This window comes from Aethalodelphis obliquidens, unplaced genomic scaffold (genome assembly GCF_003676395.1).
Source record: "Aethalodelphis obliquidens isolate GAN/ISIS:26980383/991018 unplaced genomic scaffold, ASM367639v1 scaffold6, whole genome shotgun sequence".
Classification (NCBI taxonomy): Eukaryota; Metazoa; Chordata; class Mammalia; order Artiodactyla; family Delphinidae; genus Aethalodelphis; species Aethalodelphis obliquidens.
In genome coordinates, this window is record NW_020837950.1 from 9,464,634 (window position 1) to 9,480,931 (window position 16,298).

Here is a 16,298-nt window from a genome sequence, read left to right on the forward strand (position 1 = left end):
AGAGAAAGAGAAAGCATACGTGGCAAGATGTTAACTGGTAATTCTAAATAATATAGTGTTGCTTATTGGACTATTCTCAACTTTCATAGCATTGAAATTCAAAATAAATTGTGGAAAAAAAAGAGCTAAAGGGAAAAGGAGGGAAAGGTGGTTAATATGGAAGCTCTTCAAGATAATTCCATGTAGAAGGTGGCTCCTATTATATCATTTAAATGCTATGTTAGAGGCAAGATAAATATATAGTATAATATTATATATGATATATGGCATAATATATGACATGTCATGATATGACATATGATATACATGATATGGTAATCACCTCTGAAGAAAATATCCAAACACATTAACTAAAAGTTTAAATTCAGTTAAGTTAAAAATATCTGGAAGCATACATAACTACAGCCATATAACAGTGAAGTTTAATCTCAATTTTACTATCTACTAGTTGTGTAATCTTGGGCATGATACTTAACATTAACTTGACATTTCTTGGATTTCCCTTCTGCAAAACAAAGATGACAATACATAACTCATATGGTTGCTTTGATAAATAAATGCTGTAATGCTGCAGGTCAGTAGGTCTCAGACTTCAGTTGCATCCCAGTCACCTGGAAGGTTTGTCACCACCCCCAGAGTGTCTAATTAATTAGGTTTGGGATGGAGCCTGAGAGTGTGCATTTCCAATAAGTTCCCATGTGATTCTGGTGCTGTTGGTCTGGGGACCACACTTTGAGAATTACCGCTATAGATATTCAAATTGAAAAATGTGCACCCCTTACCAGCAGCAATAGAGAGAGAAATCTGTCCCTCTGCCTCCCAGGGTGACATCTATTACCTTGAGTAGGCTCCTTCACCATCCCATGGTCACTTGCATTTTTTTCTTTAGCTGGAGATCCTCACCATTCCCATCTGTGTCTTGAGCCTGAACACACATAAGTGTCTCATTAGCCAAGAACTGAGCATAACACGTAAGCTGCACTTAGTTCCACTACAGTTTCTTTTTTGGAAACAGGTGTCATATGTAAAAACTACACATATTTCTTCTGGAATTGGTCTGCTACATCAATGCCTGTGTGTCGGGTGTTCAGAGTGAACTGTGTCCCCGTGGTACCTTCATGAGCATCTGTCATAAATCTCAGAGCCATTCTACCCAGCTGGATGTCTGCCCTGATTCCTAATTTTCATCTATGTTTCCTACTAGAAAAACAGTATAGCTGTGACCTTCAGCCTGATCATGTTGGATCCTTCTCACACCCCCACTCCCAGCATGACCTCAAGGATAGACAGAGAAATCAAATTTCTAGTATTGGACTGTGTGAACTAGAAAGCTCACTGCCATAGACCTCATGTGTCCCAACTCAGACCTCCTTTTCATGCCACTGTCCATATCAAGTTCAAGATTACTCTGCAATCTGACTTGGGTTTTTGAACCTCAACCCCTCACGGATGCTTATAAGAGGAATAGTGTAATAGACTGTAAAGAGCATGGGTTCTGGAGACCCAAAGACTTAAGTTAGAATCCTAGCTTGATTACCAGCTAGGAAGCCCTTGACCAAATTACTTAAGGTCACTTGAGCCTCGGTTTGCTTATCTGTACGATGGGAATAAGTTTGATTCATAAGATTAAATGAGATAATGCATATGAAAACACCGAATTCAGTGTCTGACTATACTAAGTATGAGATATGTTAGATTTTTTTAAAAAAATCATAGTGATGATGAAGAGGATGATGACAACTGACAGAGGGAGGACAAAAAAGAAAAACATTCCTATTGGTGAAGTTAAATCTTTGGCTATTTTCTGGCCAGCTTCTGCCCCACATTTATCCCTCCACCTTAAACTCCCACCATGCCTTATATTGCATAGGACTTTAAAAATAAATTAAAAAATCTTTCCAATGGCTGTCCTAAATCCTAAGATTCCTAACAGGAATGGTCATTCTGTTCTTTCCATGATAGACAGGACTTAAAGAGTTAATAGGGACAATTACTCTGCTTCGTGGAATTTCTTAACAGTGGAGAGGTTCCCAGGAGCCCTCTCTTTATGTAGGGCTAGGAGTCTGGAGGTTGGAAACGTGCAATAGATGAAAAAGCAATGGACTAGAAGTCAGAACAGCTGGATTTCAGTTGCAATCTCTCACCAATAACCAGTTGTATGGCCCTGGACACTGTTTCGGAATATTTTCTCTCTTCCCTTGTGTGTAACATATATACTCACTCTGTAGGATCTCTTCTACCTTTCAAAAATTATGATTATCTCTGTTTTAATTTTGGCCCTGGATTAGTCTTCCATTCTGGAAGAATCATAATTGACATATAGGTTTGTCAATTTCACAGTTCATTTCATGAAAGTCCTGACAGTCACCCAGTAGCTAGCATCAAGAACTACATCATAGGAACTTCCCTGGTGGTCCAGTGGTTACGACTTCACCTTCCAATGCATGGGGTGCAGGTTCTAAGATCCCACATGCCTCGCGGCCAAAAAACCAAACCATAAAAAAACAGAAGCAATATTGTAACAAATTCAATAAAGACTTTAAAAAATGGTCCACATCAAAAAAAAAAGAGAAAATCTTTAGAAAAAAAAGAACTACATCATAATTGTGATACACCACCTTGAATAAAAAACAGAAGAAAATAACACTGCATTCAAGTAAGATTTATGGAAAGGTAGTCCAAAATCTCATGGATATACACTTACTGTATCGACATTTCTGTAGTTCCATTTATGCCCTAAAGTACAAAAATAAATGCCTTTAACCTTTAAAAAAGCTATAATCAGGTAACAAAACAGGTTCCACAACATGATTTGATTTTTAAAGAACATACATAGAGTTATGCACACCAAGGTAATGGTGGTGTTTATCACTCAACGATAGTTACAGATTTTGTAAATTTTTTTCTTTTCTTATTATCAGAATTTTCTAATCTTCTACCACGTGCATGTATTTCTTTTGTAATAAAAAACAAAATGCAACATTCTGAATCCTGCTTCTGTATTTCACAGTGTTTTATAGTTTCTCTGCCTGAAAAGTAATTCAGAGTACTACACTACTAATCTTTTTATGGATGAAAAGGAGAAAAAACCATTCATAGTTCCCTAGCATGTTTTCCAAGCAGAACATTTTTTTCCATTAAACTCTATCCCATCCCAACTCTCTTATTGAGGTGTCCTTAAACTACTGCCCTTAATTATGACTGTTTCTCATAAAGAAGCAAAAAGTGCTCAGCCACACACACACACACACACACACACACACACACACACACACACACACAAAGGGTTGCAGGTTTCAGAGCTCAGATTCACCTGCTCTTCCCCCAACCAGCTATAGAGGTTTTCACGCTGGGACACCTTCACAAACTGAAAGAGGCACAAAAGCAGAGTTGCCTACCTGGATCTGAATCCTACTCTAGGTTGAGTCATGACTCTGCTATCCTCAAGTTGCGTGACCTTGAGCCCTTTACTTCCCCTCTCACAGCCTCAGTTTTCTCATCTGCAAAATGAGTACACAACGTTGTCAGGACTGCGTGAGATCCTACTCGTAAAAAGGCACAGTCCAGTGCATGGAAAATAGTAATTACTTATTGGAGCATTGAATGGCTCAATAAATTTAACTATAATTACTTCTAAAATAAAACTTAAGCCTCCTCCCAAATAACTTCAGAAACTTAGCTTTTTTGGTCCAGTACAAAATCCCACCCCATCCTCATCAGTTTTCTCCTACTTGAGAGGAAAAAATACACTTAAAGTATATTTTAGGTAATTTTTCTGCTTCGATTTTATTATATCAAAACTCTACCTACACAATTTCTCAATTTTAAAATCTTTTAATGCTCAAATGAGCAATTTCTATTTCTTAATAAAAAGATTATTATTTCTCAGAAGTAGAATTAATATCTAATCCATCTAACTACACAAACAGAATTTTTTGAGGTGGAAGGAAATTCAGAAGTAGCAGTATCTTTTCTATTCAGACAGATGACCATTAATACAAACTTATGTTTATATAAGTTTAAAAAATATTTTGAATATTCACATATTCACACTCACTAGCTTTTAAGTTCCTAGCACTAAAACAAAAAGAAACTCTGTTAAATGTTATATTCAAAAGGGATGGTACAGTGTCTGTTAGTACATAAACTTAATCTTTCTTAAATTAATTATCAAACTTTTTTGGTAGCAACTCAGTGGGGCAGTCTACTATAAAATGAAAGCAGAGGGATGTTGAAAGGACCATCCCCATTACCTTTCATGTTTCACTGATTTACTTATTAATCTGTTGTTCTTGTAAAGGCCTCTAATGGTTAATCTTGCTATTGCAATGTACTAGCTCTGCCATGTGAGTAGGGAAAGTACTTGGCCCATCTTTAAGTGTGGTTTATAATAATACCTGCTTCATAGAGACATTGTGAGGATTAGATGAGACAAATGTATAAATCATCAGCAGAATCTGAATATAAGTGCTTATTAAATTTTATGCAATATTATTATCATTATTTTTTATTACTGAGAAAATATGAGCATTGGAGAAGTTAACTTCTTAAGGTTTCTTTAAAGAAGACTATTTGAAAGAGATTAAGTTCCCATGAGAACAGCAATATGTCCTGGTCTATTTTCAAAGTTCATTCCTTGATAAATTAATTCCTCTTGTTACTCCCTTGGGCCAGCTTAGGAGAAAACCTCTTCAATTCCCTACTTCATGGGGTGATTTTACCCCATGAAGTTGACATTCACCTGGTTGAACTCAGCCCTTCACAACCAGTAATTAGGACTTTTTTTTTCCTTAACTATAAAACCATTTAAAAATATGAGTACAAAATACAATGTGACAGGTATCTGTAAGTGTAACAATGCTAAAATACCAAGATTAAGCATACACTAATATTTTGCTTTCTTTACTTCAATTCTCTCACTTTCTTTTCTAAAAAATGAAATGTTACACCTACATCTCTACCCTCAATCTGCCATCTTCCTCCCCAGCAGTAACCACTATCCTAATGCTGATGTGTATTAGATTCATGACATTCTTCTACTTCATTACATATGTAGCATCCATAAATAGTACTATTTTTAAATTCTACATAAATGAATTATACTTAAAGTATAATTTGCAACTTACTCTTTTTTATTCAGCATTGCATTTTTGAAATAAACCATACTTACTCTTGTAGATCTGGAACATTCATTACAAATCTTTGCATAGTAATTATTTGAATAAACAATGGTTTATACATTTATTCACTGTTAAACGGATTATTTCCCTTGTTACAAACCTGCTCAAAGACTCTCCCTGTGCACAAATGCCTGGGGTTTTCTAGGGTAAAGAAGTAATAAAATAGTAGGATGGACACCAGGTGCAAATTCACCTCTACAAAGTACTCACAAATTGCTCTCCAAAGTCAGCAAACCAATTTACACTCCAACCAACATGTATGTGGTTTCATCTTCCCCCACATCCTCATGAATGCTTGGTACTGTTATATGTATTGAATTTTTCTTATTTGTCATTGATATTATTTTCACATCTGCCTGAATTATTTGCCAATCCAATCATCTGCCAGGAATCTTGTAATGTCATTTTCTGAAAAAAGTCTTTGTAATATCAGGAGACAGAGCAAATGGATGCATGAGTCTAACAATTCAATCATTCATGAAGGATATTTTCTTAAATAAAAAGACAAAATCAGTGAAGGGGATGAGTCAACATCTGAAAATATAAATATGAACCAAAAATCATGTTCTTCTTATAAGGCAGCTGGAGGTAAGCCAACAAAAGAAATCCTAAAGTTCAACTCCTGCTCTGAAATTTAGGGTCATTTAGATTGTATTCATTCCTTAAGAAACCACAAAAGCTGCAATTTCCTCTTTGTATCTTTCAGAAGCAGGGCAGAAATAAAGTCCTCATAGAAATTAATAAATATTGCTGTGAGATGTCATATTCCACTTAGCTGGCAAATCAAGACTGGTTCAATAATTTATATATCAGTTGAGGATAAACTAATGAGCTCTGTGTATGAGGTTGCGTTTATGTAAACGGAATCGTATCCAACTCTTTCATGTTACAAATGTGCTTGCTACTGGGTCTTCATAAAAATAAAAACCACAGTGGTCCTATGAACACGAATGCCAATATTTTTATACAAAGTAATATTAAACACAATAATCTACTACACATTCCTACCTACCAATATTGTACCCATTTCCAGATAAAATTATGAAGAATAATCCTTGCCTTGGTAAATGTAATTTTTAAGATTTAAAAAAAATTTTAGTTGTTGCTTCTGTCATTTTTGTTTGCTTTTGTTATTCTATTCCCATTTATACTGCCTACCATTGAAAGATGATAATACTCAGCTATGTAAACTGTCTTTCATTATGGTCTAATCATTGGGATGTATTCTAAGTAATCTTACATAAGAAAACATTCAAACACCTAGAAATAATATCTATACAGATCCAAAAGAAAATAAAGCTGATGCTTGGTACTGGCACATTACATTCTAAGGCAGCCATAAAGGTGCTTTGATCTGGATCTCAACAAGACTCTCTGTAAAATATTTAAAATAATTTCCTAGTGTTAATGTTAATTTCATATTAGATAAAAATATATTGCATGCCCTTTCATTTTCATGACTTATTTCTAAGAGGGAGTAGGAGAAAGACTGCTTTGATATAAAGACCTTTTGAAATTGACAATGCTTGATCACTGGATATTCAATAGAGGCAATGATTCAACTAAATTTATATTTGTAAGTGTAATCATTTACTAAGAAATGATTTTTAACAAGCCAAAATATGCATATTATTAATAAAACAATGCAGCGACTTTAGATATTTTAGATACCTAAAGAAAACTGTATCCAACGGAGATACAAAAGAAGTTACAACAGACACCACAGAAATACAAAGCATCCTAAGAGACTACTACAAGCAACTCTATGCCAATAAAATGGACAACCTGGAAGAAATGGACAAATTCACAGAAAGGTATAACCTTCCAAGACTGAACGAGGAAGAAATAGAAAATATGAACAGATCAATCACAAGTAATGAAATTGAAACTATGATTAAAAATCTTCCAACAAACAAGAAGTCCAGGACCAGACGGCTTCACAGGTGAATTCTATCAAACATTTAGAGAAGAGCTAACACCCATCCTTCTCAAACTCTTCCAAAAAATTGCAGAAGAAGGAACACTCCCAAACTCATTCTATGAGGCCACCATCACCCTGATACCAAAACCAGACAAAGATACTACAAAAAAAGAAAACTACAGACCAATGTCACTCACGAATATAGATGCAAAAATCCTCAACAAAATACTAGCAAACAGAATTCAACAACACATTAAAAGGATCATACACCATGATCAAGTGAGGTTTATCCCAGGAATGCAAGGATTCTTCAATATACGCAAGTCAATCAGTGTGATTCATCATATTAAAAGACTGAAGAAGAAAAACCATATGATTATCTCAAGAGATGCAGAAAAAGGTTTTGAAAAAATTCAACACCCATTTATGATAAAAACTCTCCAGAAACTGGGCATAGTGGGAACCTACCTCAACATAATAAAGGCCATATATGACAAACCCACAGCAAACATCATTCTCAATGGTGAAAGCATTCCTCTAAGATCAGGAACAAGACAAGGATGTCCACTCTCACCACTATTATTCAACATAGTTTTGGAAGTCCTAGCCATGGCAATCAGAGAACAAAAAGAAATAAAAGGAATCTAAATCGGAAAAGAAGAAGTAAAACTGTGACTGTTTGTAGATGACATGATACTATACATAGAGAATCCTAAAGATGCCACCAGAAAACTACCAGAGCTAATCAATGAATTTGGTAAAGCTGCAGGGTACAAAATTAATGCACAGAAATCTCTTGCATTCCTATACACTAATGATGAAAAATCTGAAAGAGAAATTAAGGAAACACTCCCATTTGCCACTGCAACATAAAGAATAAAATATCTAGGAATAAACCTACCTAGGGAGACAAAAGACCTGTATGCAGAAAACTATAAGACACTGATGAAAGAAATTAAAGATGATAACAACAGATGGAGAGATATACCATGTTCCTGGAATGGAAGAATCAATATTGTAAAAATGACTATACTACCCAAATCAATCTACAGATTCAATGCAATCCCTATCAAATTATCAATGGCATTTTTTACAGAACTAGAACAAAAAATCTTAAAATTTGTATGGAGATACAAGATCCCCGAATAGCCAAAGCAGTCTTGAGGGAAAAAATCGGAGCTGGAGTAATCAGACTCCCTGACTTCAGGCTATACTACAAAGCTACAGTAATCAAGATAGTATGGTACTGGCACAAAAACAGAGATACAGATCAATGGAACTGGATAGAAAGCCCAGAGATAAACTCACACACCTAGGGTCAACTAATGTATGACAAAGGAGGCAAGGATATACAATGGAGAAAAGACAGTCTCTTCAATAAGTGGTGCTGGGAAAACGGGACAGCTACATGTAGAAAAATGAAATTAGAACACTCCCTAACACCATACACAAAAATAAACTCAAAATGGATTAGAGACCTAAATATAAGACTGGACACTATAAAACTCTTAGAGGAAAACATAGGAAGAACACTCTTTAACATAAATCACAGCAAGATCTTTTTTGACCCTCCTCCTAGAGTAATGGAAATGAAAACAAAAATAAGCAAATGGGACTTAATGAAACTTAAAAGCGTTTACAAAGCAAAGGAAACTGCAAACAAGATGAAAAGACAACCCTCAGGATTGGAGAAAATATTTGGAAACGAATCAACAAAGAATTAATCTCCAAAATATATAAACAGCTCATGCAGCTCAATATTAAAAAGACAAACAACCCAATCCAAAAAATGGGCAGAAGACGTAAGTAGACATTTCTCCAAAGAAGACATACAGATGGCCACGAAGCACATGAAAAGCTGCTCAACATCACTAATTATTAGAGAAATGCAAATCAAAACTACAATGAGTTATCACCTCACACCAGTTAGAATGGGCATCACCAGAAAATCCACAAACAACAAATGATGGAGAGGGTGTGGAGAAAAGGGGACCCTCTTGCACTGTTGGTGGGAATGTAAATTGATACAGCCACTATGGAGAACAATATGGAGGTTCCTTAAAAAACTAAACACAGGGCTTCCCTGGTGGCACAGTGGTTGAGAGTCCGCCTGCCGATGCAGGGGACACCGGTTCGTGCCCCGGTCCAAGAAGATCCCACATGCCGCGGAGCGGCTGGGCCCGTGCACCACAACTACTGAGCCTGTGCTCTAGAGCCCGTCAGCCACAATGACTGAGCCCATGTGCTGCAAGTATTGAAGCCTGCGCGCCTAGAGCCCATGCTCTGCAACAAGAGAAGCCACCGCAATGAGAAGCCCATGCACTATAATGAAGAGTAGCCCCTGCTCGCTGCAACTAGAGAAAGCCCATGCACAGCAACGAAGACCCAACACAGTCAAAAAAAAAAAAAAAGAGAGAGCGAGAGACCCAACATAGACATTAATATGAGCATATGTGATGTCTGGCACTGTTGCAGTCATCAAGCAACCATTAGATAATCCGCTGTAGCGCAGGGAATGGAAAAATAGAAAGAGGGCAAGAATCCCAGTTTCTGATGACTTTGTTGAGCCACTAAAGTAACTAATCCTAGAATAGTCCTACTTTACAGAATTCTGATAATATAAGAGTATCAGCTAAGGAATGTATTCAGTTAAAAGTAATAGAAACCCCAATACAGGGGTTTAAACTAATAAATTTTTATTTTTCTCTTTCAACATTAAGTCCAGAGGTAGGTACAGAGTAGGGATAGAAGATGAGTGACATACAGTAATACAGAAAGGATGTATGTTTAAAGTATTGAGCAATACAGAAATAAAAGTATGGGTTTATAACAGGAAACCGGGAGGGAATATGAATTAGCCAGACCACAAAGTTTGGTCTAGAACGATGACTTGAGCTATGTTTAAGGTTATGTTTACTTCAATCTACCACGAACAGCCAAAAAAGCAATGCAAAAGATAAATATGAGATCAAGGGAACAAGTGAGCCAACATAGCTCCTCATGCCCTGGTTTCTCACAGAAGTACACCCAAAGTTATCTATGCTTTAATAGAGTGAGGAATCACATTGGCGGAAGCCACAATTGTGAGCTTTCTGTCTCTTATACTGTTAAGCTATGGAGGAACAGCTCAGGAATCAAGAATCTACATATTCTGTTATTGTAAGAGGAAAAAAAAACAAAAAAACCATTCTACCAAGAAAAAAATCTTGCTAGACCTAATTCTGTGATGATTCCATGGCTGACACAGGATTTTAGAACTATATTGATAAAAGACAGGACTAGATATGGAGAAACAGATGTAAAACACCAGATCCTTGGAATGAGATTCCTGTGTTAGGGAGTCTAAAAAGCCAAGCCAGGGTGTGTTAGATTTTGCTATGCTCTATTATAGAATCATCTCTGATGCTGTGAAGCCCTCAACATCGAAAAGGAGAGCACATGGCATGTGATGGAGATTTTAAATCCATTAAGCTTAGTCACTCAAAACTTTTCCTTCATTAAAACATAAAGAAGCAACATGCAAAGAAGTAAGTCAAGCTCCTAGCAGAGTTAAAGAACCAAGTGCACCAGGGAACTGAGCAGCAAGTGAAAGAAACTTCCAAAGGGCAGCTGCTGCTCGTAAAATCCACAAATTCAATACCATAAGATGTGAGTCACAGAGGATTTTAAAACAGGTGAATGTGTGTGTGATGGAATTTGAAAGCAAAAGAACACACTGATAGCTTCAAGGGGTAACTGATGGTAAAAAGACAGTTTTTTAAAGAATGGTATTGAAAATAGCCTGGGGTGATTTACTGTAGGCTAGCAGTTCTCAAAGTACGAATGATTTCTGTACCAGCAGCATCAACGTCACCTAGCAACTTAATACACCAATTCTCAGCCTCTGAGGTGGAAGCTGGCAGTCTAGCCAGTGTCAGGGTGATTCCAACACACACCCAAGTTTAAGAAACACTGGTGTGAGGACAAGAAGTCCTAGCCTCCAGTCGGTGTGGTGAGGTGACCAAGAGCACCAGCTCTGGAGTCACACAGCCCTGAGTCTGGATCTCACATCGTCTGCTTCTAGATGCATGAAGTTCGGCAAGTACTTAAATCCTCCAAACCTATTTACAAATATACCTATCTTAGAGGTTCATTGTAGGAATTACCAGTAACATTCATGAAACCTGCTCAGTAAACAATATTAACTATTATTTCATCATCAACATTTTCACAGCACTGTCTGAAGGCATGAATATACTACTTCTCTGTGTGCAAAGGCACTGAGATACTCATGTTCAATATATTCTGTAAAACAATGAGTACCATTTTGTAGCAATATTTGTATACAAATAGTTGAATTACTAGTAATAGTAACAACTCTTCTATGATTTAACATATTTGGCATTGTTCTAAGGGCTTTACATACATTAACCCGCTGAATCCTGTTTAATCCTCACAAAAACTCTATAAGATAGAGCCTATTAGTATCCCCATTTTACAGATAAGGAAACTGAGGCAAGAGGGGTTAAGTACAGTGCCCAAAGTTACAAAGCTAGAAAGTGGCAGAGTCAGCATTTAAATACAGACAATCTGTCTGTGTGCTTAACCACTACGCTATACCACTTCCCTAAGTTAAAAACAAATTTTGATGTTTAGGGCAGAAGTTTCAGCTGTCTAGAAAAATACACTTACATGAAATATCTCGTTCTCCAAGGGACTGGAAAAATGAAACTTCCTATTCTTAGTTCTGCTACCTGCTCTGTAAGCATCTCTTCTGTACGCATTAAATGCACTCAACCGATTCCACAGACAAGCTGGTGGCCTAAAAAGTGGGATGGCTGTTCCCTCTAAAATGGTAGGAAGAAATAAGAGGCATAGGAAGAAATAAGAGGCAGGAAGAGCTAGTGAGAAATGCACTTAGTGGGAAAATTCATTGAGTTCCCCAGCCTCTAATGTTCTCAGTGCAAGGGCATTCCAGGAAAACAGAACAAACTATTACCCTCTGGCAGCATCTCCGCTATGTCTGAGTCAGATGCTCAGATGGCTGAATGTACTCCGAGGAAATAAGAGAACAGAGCTCAAGGGGAACAGGCTGCTTTGCTCTGAGTTGCTCTCTGTATGCCTGAGCAAGGTGCCTGGATACCTGTGTATGCGTGGAAGGAAGCAGTTTCCTCGACCTTGCTTGATAGAGTTTTATGGATATATGTCAGGGCTTTCAAAACTTCTCAGTGTTCTAAACAAGAGAATTCAGACTCCAAAGCTGCAATAGAAGGAGGCAGTCCTTTGGACAGAAAGCTGCAAGACAGGTCAATTTTACCCTTAACTCGTTCAATCTCTGGCTTTTGAATGCCTGCCAAATTCTTTAGGCTTCTTCAAGGTGACCAATCCAAATAATTCACTCACTGTTTCAACATTCTCAGTTGTCAGTTGTTCCGAGTCTTACTGCATTGTGATAAGAAAAAAACAGAAACAAAAGCAAAAGTCCGTATTTCGTTCCCAATGCCAGAAAACAAACTGCGATGAAATTGAGAGAATGTGAGATGAGCTTTCCCCCTTAATATTTAGGGTGAAACATGCATTGGACCAGGTTTTTGGCAGAATGGAAATTTCAGTAAGTGTGCTACTCCTGTTCTCTCTTGCTGAAAGTGGTATCTCATTGCCAACACACACATTCCCTAAACATCTGTTATGGAAGCAGACATTGAAAAAGAAATACCTATGGTTTACTCTATACATTTTTCCACTATCTAATCTACAAAGAAATACTAGAAGCAGTAAGATTTCTTATATGTTGAGTAAAATGTTTCCTTTCACTATGACTGTTCATTTGTTCTAACAGCGAGAGTTTTTCTATAATGAGAATATTTCCCCTCATCTTCCACTCAACTTATCTGCAAAGAATTCCTAAAAGTTAAAGAACTTTCAGCTTTTGCTAGCTGTGTAATAATATTGAGAAATTAATATTAATTTATAGGTGTGATAATGGTATTTTTTTAAGTTTAGTGACTTTGATCTCCTTCAGGAACTAAGCTTCCCACATAACAGAAGGGAAGGACTCCGTAAGGTCTATGGAACAAATTGCCTCAATGTCTTTCATAAGAAAGGCATTAGGTCAATTACTCAGCATAAAAGTCTCTCTTAAGTGCCATAAATTTAAAAAGAAACATCCTCTAATTTTCCATTTTATATAATCCCTTTCAGTAACTCCAAAACTCTCAACAAAGTACTTTTCACGTAGTTTTGACAGCTGTGTTCTGGGGATTGAAGAGATGGGGGAGTAATGGGATTGAGGGCTTCACCTTCTCTCTGAGGTCTTTACTCAGTGTTTCCTTTTCTAAGAATCCATCACCAACCCTAACATCTACTCTCTATGCTCCCTTCAGGACAACTCTCCATTTCTCCATTTGTTTGTTTCTATTCAATTCACCATCATCATTCAGGGTACCTAGATCTTAAAACTAAAAGTAACCAATTAGAAAAAGCCCTGGAAAATAAACAAACTCCAATCCAATGTTGTTGAAAGAACTGTACACATTAATGTTGACAGGAAGAAATATGAAGAGAATGTAAAATAGAATAACACAGTAATGGATTAGTTGAAATGAATCAAATGGACCAAATATGGACTTCTGTACATGGAGAGAAGTATTTGGATTACTTGGATCTAGAGAATGAGCCCTGTTGACAGACACAGTTGCTAGAAAAATTTCAAGGGTATCTGTAGTTCTAGAGCTCAGATGTCCTAAATGACATCTCTGGTTAATATTCAACCTCAGCCAACTGAGAGTGTAATCTCCGAAAGTGCTTGGAATGCTAACCCTAAAATTGTGTGGATGACATAATTGTTTTCAAGAGAATTATTAGCTTTAAACCTGGAGAATGATGCATTCATATGGTTAAGTAAATCAAACTTATAGTACTAATATTTTTTAGTAAAGTTTAGAAATAATCAATGTATTTAAGAGAATTCTACCTATTACAAAAATGGTTCATCCTTGTGATTCCAAACTAAACTGACAGGACTGAATAATTGATTTAGTCAAAGAAATTATTTTGAGATCCACCAGTATTAGAAAATTCAAGAAAGCCTAAGACTTATTTTTATAAGTTAAATTTATCCTATTTTAATGGTTACTTAAGTACTTGGAAGGCTCTTTCAGGTGAGTAAAGGACTTAAAAAGAAAACAAAATGTACCGACTTATTAAGTGTAGTTTAAAACATTTAAGGGAGTTTTCGTTTATGAAAAGAATCAAACATTAACACCTCCTTAAAGAAATTCTTAAAATTTGCTACATTTTTAAGTAGAATAAAATGATTAAGTTGAATTTCAAAGCTTAAGAAAGAACTATGTTTTTAATATATAAATTTAATACATTTAATATTAAATTTTAAAAATAAAGTTTGCTTTGGATAACTTTTTCGGGATCCAAAAGCCGTCCTCAAGAACACGGAAAACTAACATCGACAAGACGGCCACAGCAGCTTCGTAATATGGTATGCCACCCTTCCCTCACAGTGCAGTCTGTACACAACTCAAAGACTGATGCTTCCATAATGCTATTAAGTACCATCTCTCTTCAGAGACCTCTAATTCTTTAATTTTTCCCTTTTCTGATTTTAAAGAGAGACAAAATGGAAATAGAAGACCTTTCTATGTGTTTATTTCATCCATTGCTTTTGTGAGTCGTTTTCACCCCTAAGATTTTTTCTTTTTTAATTTTTATTAAATTTGTTTAAATTTAAAAAAAAAGTTCACCCATTTTTCCCACCCCCCAACAACCCTTGTCTCTTGCAGCCACCAATCTGATCTCTGTATCTATGAGCTTATTGTGTTTTTATTTTTTGTTCATTTGTTTATTTTTAGATTCCACATATAAGAGAGATCAAATGATATTTGTCTTTCTCTGACTTATTTCACTTAGCATAATGCCCTGGAATTCCATTTGTGTTGTCACACATGGCAAGATTTCATTATTTTTATGGCTAAATAATATTCCATTATGTCTCTCTCTATATATATGCAATTTCTTTATACATTCATCCATTGATGGACACTTAAGATTGTTTCCGTATCTTAGCTATGGCTAATAATGTTACAATGACCATAGGAGTGCATATATATCTTCAAATTAGTGTTTTTGTTTTCTTCAGATAAATACCCAGAAGCAGAATTGCTGGATCATATGGCAGTTCTATTTTTAATTTTTTGAGGAACCTCCATATTGTTTCCCATAGTGGTTGCACCAATTTACATTCTCACCAACAGTTTATGAGGGTTCCTCTTTCTCCACATCCTCGCAAAACTTATTTCTTGTCTTTTTTTATAATAGCCATTCTAACAGCTGTGAGGTCGTTATCTCATTGTGGTTTTGACTCGCATTTCCCTGATGATTAATGATGTTGAGCATCTTTTCATGTACCTGTTGTATTTTTTTGGAAAAATGTCTATTCAGATCCTCTGCCTATCTTTAACTGGGTTGTTTGTTTTCTTGCTATTGAGTTGTATGAATTCTTTTTATATTTTGGATATCAGCCCCTTATCAGATATATGATTTGCAATTATTTTCTCCCATTCAATAGGTTACCTTTTCATTTTGTTGATGGTTTCCTTTGCTGTACAGAAGCTCTGTAGTTTGATATAGTCTTACTTGTTTATTTTTGCTTTTATTTCTTTTGCTTTTGGTGTCAGATTCAAAAAATCAGCACCAAGACCTATGTCAAGGAGCTTACTGCCTATGTTTTCTTCTATGAGTTTTATGGTTTCAGGTCTTATGCTCAAATCTTTAATTCATCTTGAGTTAATTTTTGTGTATGATGTAAGATAGTAATTTGGTTTCATTCTTTCACAAGTGGCTATCCAATTTTCCCAACATCATTTATTGAAGACACTGTCCTTTCCCCATTGTATATTCTTGGCTCATTTGTCATAAATTAATTGACCATATATGTGTGGGTTTATTTCTGGATTCTCTATCTTGCTCTATTGATCTACATGTCTGTTTTTATGCCAGTACCATACTGTTTTAATTAGTATAGTTTAGTTTGAAATCAGGGAATGTGATGCCTCCAGCTTTGCTCTTCTTTCTCAAGATTGCTTTGGCTATGCAGGCTCTTTTGTGGTCCCATACAATTGTTAGGATCATTTGTTCTATTTCTGTGAAAAATGCAATTGGAATTTTGATAGAGACTGCAGTAAAATCCATATTTTACTTTGGGT

At 36.0% G+C, this 16,298-nt stretch overlaps 1 long non-coding RNA gene across 4 annotated transcripts in view; it reads right to left on the reverse strand.

Annotated features, from left to right (window-relative positions):
- The window catches only part of LOC113618827 (uncharacterized), a 95,249-nt gene that overhangs the window by 67,912 nt on the left and 11,039 nt on the right, over nt 1-16,298 (reverse strand). For 3 of the 4 annotated variants that reach the window (XR_003432139.1, XR_003432136.1, XR_003432137.1), the window contains exon 3: nt 839-925. This is a non-coding gene — a long non-coding RNA (uncharacterized LOC113618827). Of the gene's footprint in view, nt 1-838; nt 926-3,398; nt 3,501-16,298 lie in introns of all 4 variants that reach the window. The other variant, XR_003432138.1, reaches the window with a different exon arrangement.